The sequence below is a fragment of the Leopardus geoffroyi genome, chromosome A1 (genome assembly GCF_018350155.1).
Source record: "Leopardus geoffroyi isolate Oge1 chromosome A1, O.geoffroyi_Oge1_pat1.0, whole genome shotgun sequence".
Lineage (NCBI taxonomy): Eukaryota > Metazoa > Chordata > Mammalia > Carnivora > Felidae > Leopardus > Leopardus geoffroyi.
In genome coordinates this window covers 206,978,366-206,996,553 of record NC_059326.1, presented here as the reverse complement: position 1 = coordinate 206,996,553, position 18,188 = coordinate 206,978,366, and positions in this window count along the sequence as shown.

Genomic DNA, 18,188 nt, shown 5'->3' with positions numbered 1-18,188 from the left:
CCGACACATGAAAAAATGCTCAACATCACTCATCATCAGGGAAATACAAATCAAAACCACAATGAGATACCACCTTACACCTGTCAGAATGGCTAACATTAACAACTCAGGCAACAATAGATGTTGGCAAGGATGTTGAGAAAGAGGATCTCTTTTGCATTGTTGGCAGCAATGTAAGCTGGTGCAGCCACTCTGGAAAACAGTATGGAGGTTCCTCAAAAAACTAAAAATAGAACTACCCTACGATCCAGCAATTGCACTACTAGGCATTTATCCACGGGATATAGGTGTGCTGTTTTGAAGGGACACATACACCCCCATGTTTATAGCAGCACTATCAACAATAGCCAAATTATGGAAAGAGCCCAAAAGGCCATTGATGGATGAATGGATAAAGAAGATGTGGTATATATACACAATGGAGGATTACTTGGCAATCAAAAAGATGAAATCTTTCCATTTGCAACTACGTGGATGGAACTGGAGGGTATTATGCTAAGTGAAATTAGTCAGAGAAAGACAAAAAGCATATGATTTCACTCAAATGAGGACTTTAAGAGACAAAACAGATGAACATAAGGGAAGGGAAACAAAAAGAATATAAAAACAGGGAGGGGGACAAAACAGAAGAGACTCATAAATATGGAAAACAAGCTTAGGGTTGCTGGAGGGGTTGTGGGAGGGGGATGGTCTAAATGCGTAAGGGACATTAAGGAATCTACTCCTGAAATCATTGTTGAACTATATGCTAACAAATTTGGATATAAATTTTAAAAAATAAAAAATAAAATTAAAAAAAATAAATTTAAAAAATAAAAAAATTAAAATGTACAAAATCTCTATCTGGAAAATCATGAACTACATAATAATAAAGGGAAAAATTAAAGAAAACCAAATAAATAAGGGATATATCATTTCATTGGTTAGAAGACTCAAATAATAATAAATAATAACAAAATTAAAAATGACAATTGCTCCCAAATTAATCAATACTTTCAATGCAATCCTAGTAAATATCACAATTGTTTCTTGGTTGGGTGGGTTTTTTTTTCGTTTTTTACATGGATGAGCTGATTCAAAAATTCAAATGGAAGAGCAAAGGACCAAGAATAGCCACAGCATTTCAGAAGAACAAAGCTAAAAGTCTTATTGAGCATATATCAAGAACTCTGATAAGCTAGAATAAATAAGTAATAAGTAATATAGGAAATATGACACTATTGTTTGTGTCAAAGTTGGAACAAGGTGACTAATTGAAGAGTAGAGTCCTAAAATAATTCTAAACTAAAAACAAATGCAAATGTATATTTATGAAAAATTAATAAAATTTAGAAAAAATGTAACAGTGAATTGAAGTGAGACCATTTACAATAAATAGTCTTGTAAATAAATGTTGCTGTTATCAGTTAGATAGGCACATGGCAAAAATAAACTGTTTCCACTAACTCACACCATACACTTCCATGTAGGTTCAAATGTGAACACTAAAACAAAAGCTTTGCAGAGAAAAGCACAGAACACTTTCATAACCTTTGAATCAGTACACACAGTTAAACTGCAAAACCATAAGATCCAGTAATTTCACTTTCAGGATGTTCTTCACAGTATTAAATATAATTGCAAAAGGAATGGAATAATCTGAAATGTATTATATAAGGGTATATTGAAACAAGTTATGGTAAGGTTTTGATGGAATATTAGACAACTATTAGTAAGTCTCATAGAAAAACTAGATATTTTGTAATACGATAAATATTAAGCCAAAAGAAGAAAACATAATAATAAAATAGTGTGTATTCATGTACTAATATTCATACATGAAATCATTCTCATAACTATACAAAATGCTATATTGAAATAAGTCAAAATATTAACAATTTGTTTTTATGAACAACGACAGATTACTATTTTCCTGAGTTATCTGTTTCTGACAATGAGGATATTAATTTTTAATAGGCAAAATAACAATATTTTATATAGTCAATATTTCATTTGAAAAAAAACATGGTTGTCATATATCTTTTTTTTTTTTAATTTTTTTTTCAACGTTTATTTTTTATTTTTGGGACAGAGAGAGACAGAGCATGAACGGGGGGGGGGGGGGGGGGGCAGAGAGAGAGGGAGACACAGAATCGGAAACAGGCTCCAGGCTCTGAGCCATCAGCCCAGAGCCTGACGCGGGGCTCGAACTCACGGACCGCGAGATCGTGACCTGGCTGAAGTCGGACGCTTAACCGACTGCGCCACCCAGGCGCCCCAGTTGTCATATATCTTTAGGCTACCCATGAGATGATCTGCTTCCTTCTGACTTTGAGCAATCATAAGCATATGAAGTCAGTACCTTGTAGATTTAGGTAAGAGCTGAGCAAAATCCATATGAATAGCTCTATTTAAGAGCATAAAAATAAAAAGATTTAGGGAGCCTTGTGTGTGACACTGTGGGATGACAGGCAGATAATTATTTGTTTACGTTTCATCTTCCAGAGCTGACTTAGGTCCTAGAATACTGTTCCAGGATAGTTGTGTGTTGGTCAGTAGTCACAAGATGTGATTTGAGGGTTGCCAAGAAATAACTTAACAAATTATCTATGCTATTCATATCAAAAATGTAACAATTGGTCATCTGTTTCTGTAGGTTCCTCAAAGCCAAGGACCATTTTTATTTACCTTTGAATTCTCAATACTGGCACATAGTTTGATGAACAAATGGATGAATGAAATATTAGCAAACCCTTAGTACTCTTTGATTCTCTAAAATACAAATGTTTTTCCAAAAGATTACACATTATTCCCTAATAGCTAAGAATAAATTTATCAGATTAACTTCTTTGTTGAGAGACCATGAAAATGTCTATTGTGATCACTCCAGACTCAAACTTAATATCTACTCCAGAATCATTACACATATTCCTCACAAAGCCCCAGAAAGGATAGAGATTCTAGATTTAGGGAGGAGGAGGGAGGGCTGGGTCTATAGGTCTAAAGGATTTGATACTGATTTTATTTAGGTTAGAAATATGTGCAGTGTGCAGGAAACTAGAGGAAATCTATCACGAGGATGGTAATGGTCTTCTCAACTCCAGATTCTCTATAATGACTGCCAAATGTTTCATGTGCCCCAAAGTTGGAGAGGTCACATTTTTACATCTGTGGTTAGGTTTTCATTAACACCAAAACTAACTAATGAATCCACTGCAATGCTCGTCCAATGAAAGCAAAGCATCAGTCAGCCATGGCTGAGTATAATTTTGTGGTTCTCTATATTCACTTATTTATTCACCCATATGCTTAAACTGGGTACCAATTACTGGGTACCTGTTATTAACCAAATCCTGCAAAGGATCTAAATGTGTGTAAGATATAATCTCTGCTCTTCAGTATTTCCATGGCCTTCCCATAAAGATCATTTCTTCCTCTCTTGCCCCTTTTTTCCTCTTCTTCCTCCTCCTCTTTCTTCTTTTTGTATTTAATATTAAAGATTTATTGGCTGCCTATGATTTAACTATACTGTTCAAGTATTTTATGTGTATGAACTTGTAGAGAAGCAATTGCTGCCTCAAAATATACCTGTTTGGTATATTATTTATTTTAAGCTGGTTATTTTTAAGAAATAACCACTGCAAACACTGGAAAAACTCTAAAAACCAAGTTCAAGTGACCCTTTTGTAAGAGACATTTACATTTAAATTGGAAATCTCTCCATTTGTAAGGGTGTCTCCCTTTCAATATTAGAAAGGGGAGGATGACTCAATCTCTAGAAACTGCTTCAATGGAGAAGGCATGGATTTACATAATGTAAGACTGCATAACAATCTTACCCTTGTTTACTGTGTTTTGCTGGGTATGTCCCATAACTGGCTTGCCACCCCATCTTTTTTTGTCGTTAGCTAAAGATGGTATTCAAGGTGATGGCTCTGGCCATTTTGGTGAGTTGTTCAGTTTTCTTGAGTCTCTCCCATGTATACAGAAGGTACACATGTTATTAAGCATTTGTTCTTCCCCTGTTAATCTGTCTTATGTGAATTTGATGCTTAAACAAACTAAAAGAATCTTAAAGGGTATAGAAACATTTTTCCTATCCAACGACCTCATATGTTCCTCACTACTCTCTAGTTTATAGATGGGAAAACTGAATCACACAGGGATTAAGGAACTTGATAAAAATTAATATATATATTCATTTATATCTATCTAAAATTAAGGGCCTTCCAAATTTAATAATGCTTTCTCAGTTACCTCACTGTATTATAAAAACAATAAGATAGAAATTACAGGACACTGAGTGACAGAAAACAGTCAAAGTGTTTCAACTTCCGTTTACTCCTTAAAATTATCCTATTATTCACATTGCTTTCAGCCCTCAGCCTGAAGGTGATGATGTCACTTTTTAGAAGGGTCCAGGAGCCCCAGTGTGGCATTGCTCACTTCCATGACTATGGATCAAAGATAATGAAGAGTGGGGGCATGGTGATGATGGTGCCTGCAACCTATAGAAAACATGGAAGATCTGACCCATCTACCATCCCAGCAAGGGAGAAGAGAGTTCTGACCTAGTTACAGAAGGTTGCCTTTGCCAAGAGTGTCCACAAATGAAATCTGAGCACAATCTCCCCTAAGGCTAATCTCAGAAGAAACTGCCCTGGGAAATTCCCAGTCTTTGCCCAGAGAAATCCCATCAGACTTTGAACAAAGGGAGCAACTTTTCCCTAACTAAATTAAAGAAGCATGAATTCAAGGAAAGTATTTGCATACATTATTCATAGCATCCCTCTGTATGGCTGCCTTACTTTACATAGAACAATAGCTAAAATTTACCTTTATCCAGGGTTTTTTTCCTGAGTTTTCCCAAGCACTTCCTGTATGGAGGAAAAAAATTGGGAAAATGAAAGGTAAGCATTAAGGAGCCCAGGGGCAAGGAAATAGCACATCTTGATTCAGTAAATCAGAAAAGTCTCCCAGTTTGAGAAGCATTTAAGCTCAAAAGAGAGGGTGAGAAAATGGAGGTAAAAGACTAGGTTGGGAGGTGGTTCCCACAGGCTAGCTAGGAGTTGTGATGATGTGGCCTTGGATAGAGATGGTAGAGAGGGACAGCATGCAGAAGGTGCAAAGATACCAGTAACAGGCAGTCAAATGACTAGACAAACTGATTTTGACCTACAGAGGCTCAGAGAGATGAAAATATAAAGATTCTGCCCAAGTGTCTGGTCTAAGTAGGTAGAAGAACTGACAATGCGTAAGACAATGAGTAAAATTCATCACCATCCCCCACCCCCCAAACACACTCCTTTTTAAGGTGAAAAAAGAAGTGTTAGACTTAACTTCGGTAACTTCGCTCATAGGTGCTTAGGGGGATATCCAAGAGGCACCCAGATAAAATAAATGAAATGATTAAAGCCCATCACAGTGGTGCTCAGTTTTTTGTAGTGCATTACAGTTTTCCAAGTGCTTACTTGATTTGATTCTCACAATAACCCCACTAAGCAACCAGGGAAACTATACACAAATTTCTCAATTCACAAATTTCGAAGTCAAGGCATTGTGATAAGAAATTCTACAATGTGTATGGCAGAACTGGCAATCTGAGGATTCCTGGTACATTCAGTACATTTATGCCATGAGCTACCATATTACAGAGCCTGAATATATTATCAGTTGAGATAGTACTTAAGATAATGTGTGAGGAGTCTGGACCACTCTAAAGAGAAAATCAAAAACTTGGTTCTCAGTATATTTCATAAAGGTTACTTAAACGAATAGTAAAAACTTGACAATATGCTCTTCAAATGGGCTAAACTTTATTAACACATTTGTGATCGATGTGTTTATCCAAATCCCTAGTATACCATTGTATTGACTATGCCTTTTAATTTGACATGTTGACATCTTGGGGCCTTGCTGATCCCGAAGGAACTGCCCTTGCCAAGGTCAGCTAATTCCTAAAGATAGCAAACTAATTTCCTGGAGCATGCCTTTCATATGCAAATCAACCAATCCAGAACCCATCTACCCTGTCACTTCCTCAGTCAGGCTCTCACACTCTGGGCCACCATCCCTTCCCTTCCCTTCCCTTCCTAATCGCCCCAGGGCCAAACACTGGACAACCAGGGACAGTCTTTATGCCCCAGAGCCCAATGAAATTATACAAAGCATCTAACCTAAACCTGCTTATCCTGTCTCACCTGTTCCTGTCTCTGGAAAACACAATACAGGTTCTTGCCAAGGCACGCCATCCCACACACACCCTCCAGCTCCCCCTCCACTCTTGCTCCACACCAATCCATGACCCTGTTGCTTCCCTCTGTAGTCACCTTGTCAAGACATGCCCCCTTCTCTTTGTATCTACGAGGATAACAAACTATCCAACAGCTGTCATCTCCTGAACTGCTAACCTTGCCATACCTAAATAATAATATAATCTGTATTTTAAAAGAATCAGCTTAAAAGCAGAGCCCAAAATAATTAAGAAAACCAGGGGTGAACAGATTCTCATATGACTGGTAACATGAAGAACACAGCCATCATTAAAAACACAAAAACAAAGAAACAAACAAAACAAACAAATAAGAAAAAACAAAAAACAAAAAACACCAAAACTGACATGATGACAGTGATAAAAATGACATAAAATAAATGATATATATCTTATATAACTATCATGTAGGAAAAAATGATTTCAACATTGTTTTATTCATCTAAATGTACTTAACACAATTTTTAGTTTTTAAAATGTTTCCTAATAGTTTTTTATTTTTAAATCGTTTTCTTTGTACCTTGATATACATATATGCACAATAGCACAAAAGATAACTTCACCAAAAATAACCAGTGTTCACATTTTAACAATTCTCTGTGTATCTCTTTAGTCATACAGTTTTTTTGTAATAACATTATATTACATATACGAATGTATAATGAGATTTTTCATATAACAATGTATTTCAATGGACAACCTGCAGCCCCCTGGCAAACTGGGCCTGCTGCCTATTTATGAATAAAGTTTAATTGGAACACAGTCATGCTCACTCATTTATGCATTGTCTATGGCTATTTTCCTGCTACAATGGCAGAGTTCAGTAGTTGCATCAGAGACCATATGGCCCACAAAGCCTAAAATATTTACTATCTGACCCTTCATTAAAAAAAGGTTTGCCAACCCTAATGTATTGTGTACATTTTTCAACTTGTTATTATTATATGCTTTATTTTATATGTTATTCTATTTTATTTATTTTTATTTTTTGCAAAGTTTATTTATTTCAAGAAAGAGAGAGACAGAGCAGGGAAGAGGCAAAGAGAAAAATAATCCCAAGCAGGCTCTGCGCTGTCAGCACTGGGCCCAGTGTGGGATTCGAATCCATGAAATGTGAGATCATGAACTGAGCCGAAATCAAGAGTCAGACACTTAACCACTGAGCCACCCAGGCACCCCAATATCATATTATTTTAGATACTACAGTAATCTATCATTAGTGCATATTATAATTTCATCTATCAAACGCTAGTTTGGGGGTCATAATCTTGGATTTATGACCCTCAGAAATAAACTTTTTCCATTTGTTTGGGCCATGAAGTTTCATATAAGTCTGAAAAGGCTACTTCTTAAATACAAAGATTATTTTAGTATTGTTAAACTTTAAACTTTAATTAAAAACAAAATACTGATTCTGTGTATTGGGATTTAAAATTCATTTCAGGGTTGAATAGACACTTTTCCAAAGAAGACATGCAGATGGCCAACAGACACGTGAGAAGATGCTCAACATCACTCATCATCAGGGAAATACAAATCCAAACCATGATGAGATACCATCTCACACCTGTCAGAATGGTCAAAATTAACAACACAAGAAACAACAGGTGCTGACAAGGACTTGGAGAAGGGGAAACCCTCTTGCACTGTTGGTGGGAATGCAAACTAGTGCAGCCGCCCTGGAGAACAGTATGGAGGTTCCTCAAGAAAGTAAAAATAGAACTACCCTATAACCCAGCAATTGCACTATTAGGGATTTACCCAAAGGATACAAAAATACAGATTTGGAGAGGTACATGTACCCCAATGTTTATAGCAGCATTATCAACAACAACAAAACTATGGAGACAGCAGAGCCTAAATGTCCATCAACTGATGAATGGATAAAGAAGATGTGGTGTATAAATGCAATGGAATATTTTTCAACCATCAAAAAGAATGCAGTCTTGCCATTTGTGTTGACAGGGATGGAACTAGACTGTATTATGCTAAGCGAAATAAGTCAATCAGAGAAAGACAAATACCCCGTAATTTCACTCATATGTGGAATTTAAGAAACGAAACAGATAAACATATGGGAAGGGGGGAAAAAGAGGAGAGTAGGAAACGAACCATAAGAGATTCTTAATGATAGAAAACAAACTGAGGGTTGATGGAGTGAGGTGGGTGGGAGATAGGCTAGATGAGTGATGGGTATTAAGGAAGGCACTTGTGATGAGCACTGACTGTTGAATGCAAGTGATGAATCACTGAATTCTACTCCTGAAACCAATACTGTACTGTATGTTAAATAACTAAAATTTAAATAAAAATAAGTAAATAATAAATACATAAATAAAATAAAATAAAATAAAATAAAATAAAATAAAATATTTGACTGCAGGGCCACCGAGCTGGCTCAGTTGGTACAGTGTGAAGCTCTTGATCTCAGGGTTGAAGATTCAAGCCCCAGGTTGGGTGTAGAGATAACTTAAATTTTTTTTTAAATATTTAAAATAAATAAACAAACTTTGTTGCACTTTTTAGAGAATACGAAACAACAGAATAGCCAATACTGAGTATAAAATGGAGATGCCACGTTTCTACACACAAGCATTCACATTTCCCATGTTCTATGTGATCACAAGATGTCTTCTTGCTTTATTGTTATCTATTTAAAAGGAGTTGATATAGCACATTAGTAGTTTCTAAACTCTTCTACAAACCTCCCTCATGTTTTTCTGACAATTTGATTTGGTAAAACATGTTTTAAAAAGGAGAGGGAAGAAGTACCTAAATAAATCTTTCTCAAAGTATTTATCAATGACTATGTTAAACACAAATATGTAGGATGGTATAGGGGTAAGGGAAAACTGGAGTGCTCATTCAGGACCCAAGTTCATTCCAAATTAGACTGTCTTCTCAGCTCTGCAGAACAAAATCAGGAATGTCAAAAATAAAATACAATGATGGGATGTACACCAAGACAACATTTATACTGTGTTAAGAGTAATAAAATATTTGAGGTTATGCTTACTTTTTACATGAACTATAGGTAATAAATATTGAGTCCCAATCCCATATTGGATAAATTGACCTATTATTGAGACTTTCTAACTCTAACTATAGGTACTTTTCAAAAGTACCTATAGGCTGATGAAAATCATTTTATAAAATAAACAATATATATATCATACTATGCTACGTTTAAACAAATTATTATATATGTGCCTCTGTCCCACATTCAAATTTTGATAAGGTTCCTTAGCTTTCTAACTTCTTATAATCCTATATATCATTTTTGTGTGTGTGAACTTAATAATGGAAGAGTAATAAGATAAAGGCAAGAAATGGAGTCAATATGGGCATACATAAGCTGGGCAGAAAAGAGATGATCAAGGTTACTAATCAGGCAAGGTATACAGAATTTTAAACTCATCCACATTCTTAGAGGTAGGATTATGGAATCATTTATACTGAGCACGGCAATTAACCTAACCTTGAGAGTAGGTGTGTCATTTGCTCATAATTTGTATAAGCATCTACACTTTGAAAACCATAACTTCCCTATGATGACAAATACAAAGATAAGTAAGCATTATATTTGCTTATTCAATAAAATTCAATAAATATAATCAAGACATGAATCAATACAAAGGAGGAAGACTAAAATTTTACTTTCCTTCTCTGCCTCTTCTCATTTTCTCCTTAGTCTTTTGTTTATATCATTAATATTTAGGAGAAAAGGTGAATTCAGGGCAGAGATTAGTCTATAGCACCATGCTTCTGGTTTATATTATCAGACATACTTCTTTAATTCATCACAAGATGTGCTGCAAACTGACCCGGAAAGCATTACCAAAGAGGGCAGCTGAGGTTAGATGGGTTATAAATAATTACAAACAAATGAATTGTTTACTTAGCCTGTAATGTCTGAGAAGTCAGTTATGCTACAGTTTTCAAAGCCCTGCAATCACCCGACCAGTTTGCTACTAGATTCCTTTCCTACGCAAATCGCAGGTTCTTACTGAATCACATTCGTATCTCACAGCTAAAGCTTTTCTGCTCCTCATACGTTATGCATCACTAATTTGAAAGAGAGCACAGCAGTAATGAACTTATCAATAAATCACCTTAATGTCGGATCCAATTGTGTGGTAGTGCCCTCGAGAAATATATCCAGGGCTTAGTAAATGGTCTAGCTGTGCCATTACTTCAGAGTGTGTGGAGAATGCCATTTTACATACGTACATTTACATAATGCATTTCCTAGTACATAAAGAGAAGCATTACTCTTGTAGGTTATTTAATGTCACTTCAATACTCTTGTGACCTGAAAGGCAAGTCCATTTATTCCGTAGGTTGAGAGTGTGTGGGCTTCCAAGATCAGTTTGAAGATATTCTGGGTAACATTTAATTTTATTTTTATTTATTTTTTTAAATGTTTATATATTTATTTTTGAGAGAGAGAGAGAGAGAGCATGAGTGGGGAAGGGGCAAAGAGAGAGGGAGAGAGAATTCCAAGCAGTCTCCACGCTGTCAGCATAGAGCCCAATGCAGGGCTTGAACTCACCAGCTGTTAAAACAGGTCCTGAGCTGAAACCAAGTCGGATGCTTAACTGACTGAGCCCCCCAGGCACCCTATAATAGTTAATTTTAAAGTCCTCTCTCCATTATCTAAGAGCCCCTGCAGTCCTCAGAGGCTTGCCTCTAACTCCTCATAACCTCACCCTATATACTAGGCCTTCTGTTTACCCACATTTGACTAGATTTATACTACCTTTAGTTTAAATATTTTTGCTGGTTGAAAAAATCATCAAAACATTACAGAAGTGAATAAAGGAAATTAGTAAGTTCTTCCCATGGCTCCTCCCTGCCACCACCCACCCCTGCCACAACGCCTGTCCTCAGGGGAAGCCACCCAACAGACTACTGTAAAAACACCACAACCTTTGGGACATACATACATATAACATACATTTTTAAATATTTCAATAAAAAATATATCATCCTGTTGTATATATTAAAGTATTTACTTAACCATATATCATAGGTGGTACCTATGAAGCCACTTCATATTCTTGAATAGCAATATACTGTTCCTTTGTATGGCTAAAATGTAATCTATTCAGCCAACTCCTCATAAAGAATATTTTTATTGTTTCCAATTCTTTAATTCTCTAAATACACTACTATGAACATCTTTGTACATATATGTCAGCACAGTACTTTTTGGCAATCATTTATATAGTGTTCACCATTTTCCTGTTGTAAGTACTTTCCTGCTATTTCACTGTTATAAGTACTTAACTTACACAATCATAACAAGTGTTTGAATTCAGTATTATTATTATCTTATCTTCTGTTTGGAATTAGAAGGAAGAAAAAAAGGAGTCACAGAAAAAGCAATTTTCTCACATAAATATTAAGTAATGGAGCCAGAATTCAAACTCAGGGTTTCTGGCTCCTAAACCAAACTCTTAACCACTGTGCTGCACTGCCTCTAAGTGCCTTTGCTTTTGGTGAAGGTTCGCAATTGAAAAATTCATCTCTGCTTTGTTCTAGGCATCCCTAGGCTCTCAATTACTAGCCCATTTTCAGATTAAATTCTCCTCCTGGACACCAAGCTTGTGTGGACAAATCATTCTCTTCCTGCATTCCAGTTCTTTGTTCTCAGCCCAGACTACACTCTTCTGCTCCAGAATTCCAGCCCTGCTTCTGAGATTTAGGCCCACCCATAGCCTTGGCTTGGAAACAAAAGAAAAATTTAACACAGTCATCAGTACAAAGAGCCTTGACTAGTTAATGTCAGTTATGATACAGTAGTTGGGGAAAACCGTGAATATTTAGGACACTGATGAACCTTTGTCACAGAATCATTGACCTGAGCTTAATATGTAGGTTTGTGACATTGACACTCAATTTCTTCACCTATACAATGATGAGATTTACCTAAATTACCACTGAGATCTCTTTCAGTACTAAAATTCAGTCATAAGTCTCTAGATTTCCTGATTCAATTATTCAGATGTCAGTTACTCAGTTTGTAGGTTTCTCCTAAACCTATGAATCAGAATCCACCTAATCATCTCAGTCACCTTAAACATCAAAGTAAGTAATGCAAACAAGTAATCAATTCTAACTTTACTGATCTGACTGAACTGATGGACCATGTAAATAGATCAATGTCTTCTTCCTGCAAGGATGTTACTCAAGAACATTTTATGAAATGGGGCCAGAAGAAAAAAGAATCCCTGATAAGACATTTTAGGATTATTTGTAATGAGCTTTGGGGGAAGATGCATTTGTTGCATACTTTGAAAGCGTTCTCTGTATTGCACAGGAGAGCTTGGGTCCTTGGGCCAACACCAGACACTGAGGTGGGAGCCAGCCAGGTCTTCAGACTACAGAGTATGAAAATAAGGGAACCGTGAAAGGTGTTCAGGAGGAAGTCTATAACTGAGAACGAAAGGAACAGTACACGTGAAATGGCACTCCAAAAGGAACAGGGTTTGGTGCCAGAGGCTAAGCAAGTGGGTTTGGGTGCTGGTAGGTGATGGAACACCATGACAAAGACATTTTGTAAGGTGAGTTTTCAGCCTTGTCCAGGATTCATGATGGTATATTGAGAAATCTGGACAAAAATGATTTTTAAGTGAAATTTTCAGTATTATATGGCACACACATTTTAATGGGGAAAATAAAGAATGAAAGAGACTTTATTTAGAAGCCATTTTTTTATTCAAATCCCAACTCATATTAGTTATGTGAGCTTGGAAAAATCACTTAACTTCTCTGAGCCTCATCTCAAATTTAGGAAAAGAAGAGATTGGTCTCTGCCTCATCTTTTTATGGGCGTTAGCTGAGTTAACCTATTTGTAAAAGATTTGTCAACTATACATATGCAACAAATACAGGAATGATTACTCCGGTTATCATCGGATTTCAGTTTCTCAAAGTAGAGCTCCATCTGCATGAATACTTATTACTGGGTTGCTTTCCTACTGTCTTTGGCCTTTTGCCTTTGTTCACCCTATACAAGTGACAGGCTACAGCTGGTCCATAAGTGACTATCAGAGAAAACAATGAAGTGAATTCTATTTGTTCCTTGTTATTCTCAACCAGCTGCTCTTCTCATAGATTTCAAGATCTGATCCCAGCTCTTGTAGTTTTCATAACCCATTCATTGAATTACTGGAACATGATTCTTTGTCTTTGAATCCTCCTTGATATTTTCATTTTCTTGGACTTTCTTTTCCAGCCCTTGTCACAAATAATAATAGAGGAAGGGAAAGGTGGATTCCTTTAAATGTCTTATTTTCTTGGATCCACTTTTGATGCTTTAATTATTTTTATAAAATTCTTTGCTATTATCCTTTCAATTAGTAGTTTAAAGCTTTTGTTTTATAGAGGGGGTGGGGAGAAGGATAGAGACCTCATGCTTTTCCCATAGTGGTGGCTGAGCCACACCCCTAAGGCCGACACCACAAGGGAGGCTTTTCCTGCACTCCCCATCCCTCTATCAAATCTGTCTTGAGATCATTCAATGCGCATCCATAGAGAATCCCCTTGAGTCTGCAGCCCCAGGGGTTCTACTCTCTCACATTAGCTCACATTCAACTTTTAACAGTTCATAAAAATTTTAGCTGAATTATCTAATGTGTTTGTATGGTGTCAGGGGTCTCTTTGTCCTACGTGATGCTTTAGGCAAGCAACTGCTGATATTCCCTTTCTCCTTGGAGAGGTCTGTCTTGCCTTAAATTTCAGGCTAGCTGAATGCCCTATGACCATAGCTCCTATGGAAGGTTATGATTTTCTAGATTATCTGGCTTTTTCATGTCATAAAGTGGTGAGTTATATTCTTTGCAGCTTTTTACATGGTAAGTGAATTCTACCTTAGTAATTTTCACTCGTATTCCCTATTTTTGCCTGACTTTTCCCAGGTCAAATAATGGAACATTTCAAGTCTCCTATCGCCCAGAAATGTTAATAGAAAATGCCAAACTGGGGCACCTGGGTAGCTTAGTTGGTTAAGCATCAGACTATTGATTTGGGCTCAGGTCATGATTTCACTGCTCCTGAGATCGAGCCCTACATCAGGCTATGAGCTGACAGTAGGGAGCCTGCGTGGGATCCTCTCTCCCTCTCTCTCTTCCTCTCTAAACAAACAAACAAAAATTTTTTGAAAAAAGAAAGAAAACGCCAAACTACTTTCCAAAGTGGTTATACTAATTTATACTTTCACCAGCAGTGAATGAGAGTTCCCCATGTTCCTTATTCTCACCAATGCTTGCACTGTCAGGCTTTTCTAAATTTTTGTCACCTTGTTTTATAAATTGGCATCTCATTCTGATCTTAATTGTTACTTCCCTGATTATTAATAAGCTTTATCATCTTTTCATTTCTTGGTCACGTGAATTTGTCTTTATGTGAAGTTCATGCTCAAGGCTCATTCTCATTTTACCTTTGGGAAAATGGATTATCTATTTTTTTGTTGACTTACTGATTTTTAGGGTTTTTATTATATATCCTGATTACTGACTCCTTAGTGATATGTGTTGACGATAATGTCCTCCACATTATGGCTTATTTTTTACCCCTTTATACTTTTGATGGAAATAAGTTATCAGATTTAATATAACCAAATATCTCAAACTTTTCCTCTGTTATTAGTACTTTTTGTGTCTTGTTTAAGAAATCCTTCACTAACCAAATCCATGAAAACATTATCCTGTTATCCCATAAACATGTTATGTTCTGCTGTTCACATATATCCTTCATCCACATACAACTGATTTTTTTTTTACTGTACTCATGTTCTCTACTGATCAGCATGCACATACTATTTGCTATGTCCTCCTCCTACTCATTTTACAAAAGTCCATTCAAACATTATCTCACTGGTGAATATTTCCACTAAGTCACAGTTTATTGCTTTAGGCTTATTCTTTCACAGGTGAAAGTCATCCAACAATGATTCTTTAGAACAATCTGGGCAGTAGATTAAATTCTGGAGACACAAAGAATAAGTTACAGCTATTGCCTTCAGCATTTCATAGCCCATTTCAAGGACTTTTTTTCTTTTATCTTTTTTTTTCTTTTTTAGTGCCCAGGGCCTATGGGCAGTCTAGTAAACCTATGATTATCTTCTCAAAATTTCATTTTTATATTTATAAAAATAAAGCAAATGATATAACAAAAGAATCTAATGTATTGGAGTAGTTATCAAAGTGTTAAAAACTCTGATATAATAGCATATGTGCTTCTTAGTAATCACATTAAATAACATGGTCTAGGGGCAATTAGAAAAACTACACAATTGGAGTACTGTTAAATAATATATTGAGATTCTACAACAATAATGCCCCCACAGTATGATGAAAAAATACCATATTTATTGGTTACAAAGTCACAGGTACTGCTATTGTTGTCTGTTGCTTACAATCATAATTGAAGGCTATGCTAAATTTTAGTTCAATTTTAGTGAAAATAAAGATTTCATTTTTTTCCCCATTCGAGTTTGTGACCCTATATTCTGTAGCCTCAGGTTAAGGACACCTGGTCTTCTGGAGCAATTTGAAATATTTGTGATCATGGCCTACAGTAAGAGATACCTCTGACATCACAAAAAAGGAAAAAACAAACAAACATAGTTTAAAGGTCTCCTTCTCATATGTAATGCAGTCTGTTTTTTGTTCTAATCTATTTAATTTTTAAAAATTCTGGATGGAGGGGCACCTGGGTGGCGCAGTTGGTTAAGTGCCCAACTCCTGGTTTCAGCTCAGGTCATGATCTCTCGGTTTTGTGGGTTTGAGCCCAGCATAGGGCTCCACATTGACAGTGTGGAGCCTACTTGGGATTCTCTGTCTCCCTCTCTACCTGTGCCTCCCCCACTTGCACTGTCTCTGTCTCTCTCAAAATAAATAAATAAACTTTAAAAAATAAAAATAAAAATAAATAAAATTCTGGATGGAATCTCTAAATTTATTTCACAATTTACCAGTGGAATATATGAAGTTTGAAAACACTGTTACAGTGGAGATGATAGGGCTCAGTTTCATGTTATTCATTAAAAAACAAGTTTCTTTGTCCATGCATCAAACTTTTTAACAAAACTCTTAGAATTTTCCTTTTTGTACTATAATTATGGATTTTCATGCCTTCTGTTGCATTGAACCATAATTATGTATTCATTGACTATTTCATTTTCATGATTCTTTTGACTGAATGGCCTGGAAACAGTTGAGTCAAGGCCTAAATAATACAATATCCTTATCTCATGCTATCAGACACATGCAGGGCAGACACATTAGCCAGGTTGTTAGCTACTAAATGTGATTTGGCTCAGTAAGTGTGCATTAGTCACACATTTCCCATAGTCACCTGCCACATAGAATACAATCTGCAGCTATGCCAGGGGCGCTCCCCACTGTAAGAGCCAAATCTTAACAGAGGGCATTTGCATTCCCACACAACCCCTTAATCCCAACAAAACCCAAAATCTTACTACCTATCCCTCATTGGGCTCTGGGCTTGTTTGTCAGAGTGGGATTGTGTATGTGCTAAGATTTCCAAGTTCTAACTCACAGGTATCTTAAGACTAGAGTCACTACAGAGGCAGAAGGTGAATTGAGTGTTTCAGTGTCCACAGTCTTTCAATCCTATTCTCATCACTTTCTCCTCTGCTTAACGGAGGCCCCCCTCCTCCTACATATAGCTCCCCTCTATACCATTTCTCCCCTGTATCCCTCTAGCACTTCTTTGTAAGACTCCTTCACACTAAATTATCCACTATTAAAACACAAATACTCTACAAGAAATATAACTATGGAATTTCAGGAATAAGAAAGCAGATAGGGTCATTTAAGTCAGAAGGTAGGCTAAAAAGTTTTTGGACAGATTTGTATCATATATTGAAAACATAATTCTCTGTCCCATAACACATACCGAGAACCAAGGTTACTTATCAATTACAGTAAATAAGTCTCACTGGCTTGGATATATAACAGTTTTTCATAATTGAAATCAAAGCCAGGCTCTACAGGTTAAGAGATAGCAATGTGATCACATCATTATTGTGTAACTTCACCTCTCTTGCCTCCAAATGAGAGGGTTTATAAGAACAATTACATTTTACATATACGAACATGGAAGAACATTTTAAACAAGGGAAAATTAAATTTTCATTAATTTCAACTTAAAAATAAAGGGAGAGTGCAAGCAGGGGAGGGGCAGAGAGGGAGAGGGAGAGACAGAGAGAGAGAGAGAGAGAGAGAGAGAATCCCAAGTAGTCTCCACACTGTCTGTGCAGAGCCCGACAAGGGACTTGATCCTATGAACTGTGAGATTATGACCTGACCTGAGCCAAAATTAAAATTCGGACATTCAACAGACTGAGCCACCCAGGTGCCCCTATTGTTTTTCTTATTGTCATTAATATGTGTTCATTGTAGAAAAGCAGAAATGTGTCAAGAGTAACAATTATATCATGGTTAATCTTTAATGAGAATTCTACCATATGCTTTTAATCTAGTATCTCATTTAATCTTCATAACTATCCAATGAGATAGGTATAATTGTCATCCCCATTTTGTACATAAGACAACTGGAATATGAATGGATTATCTTCCCCAAAACCTACATATACTGAGGGGCAGCTTTTGGAATACCAAGGTGTGTACGGCTGTCATCTATCTCCAAATCTCACCCTATTAACCATTATACTATTTGTCCCAGTTCAGAGAACTGCCCCCTGAAGATGTCTACACCTTAATCCATGGATCCCATCATATATTATATTAACTTTAAAGGATGCAAGGAACTTTAAAGATGAAATTAAGGTTGGTAATCAGTGGAATTTTAGAAAATCCTCTATTATCCATGTGGATTCAATCTAATCCCTCAAGGCTTTAAAAGCAGAGAAATTTCTCCAGCTGGATTCAGTCAGAGGGATGTCATA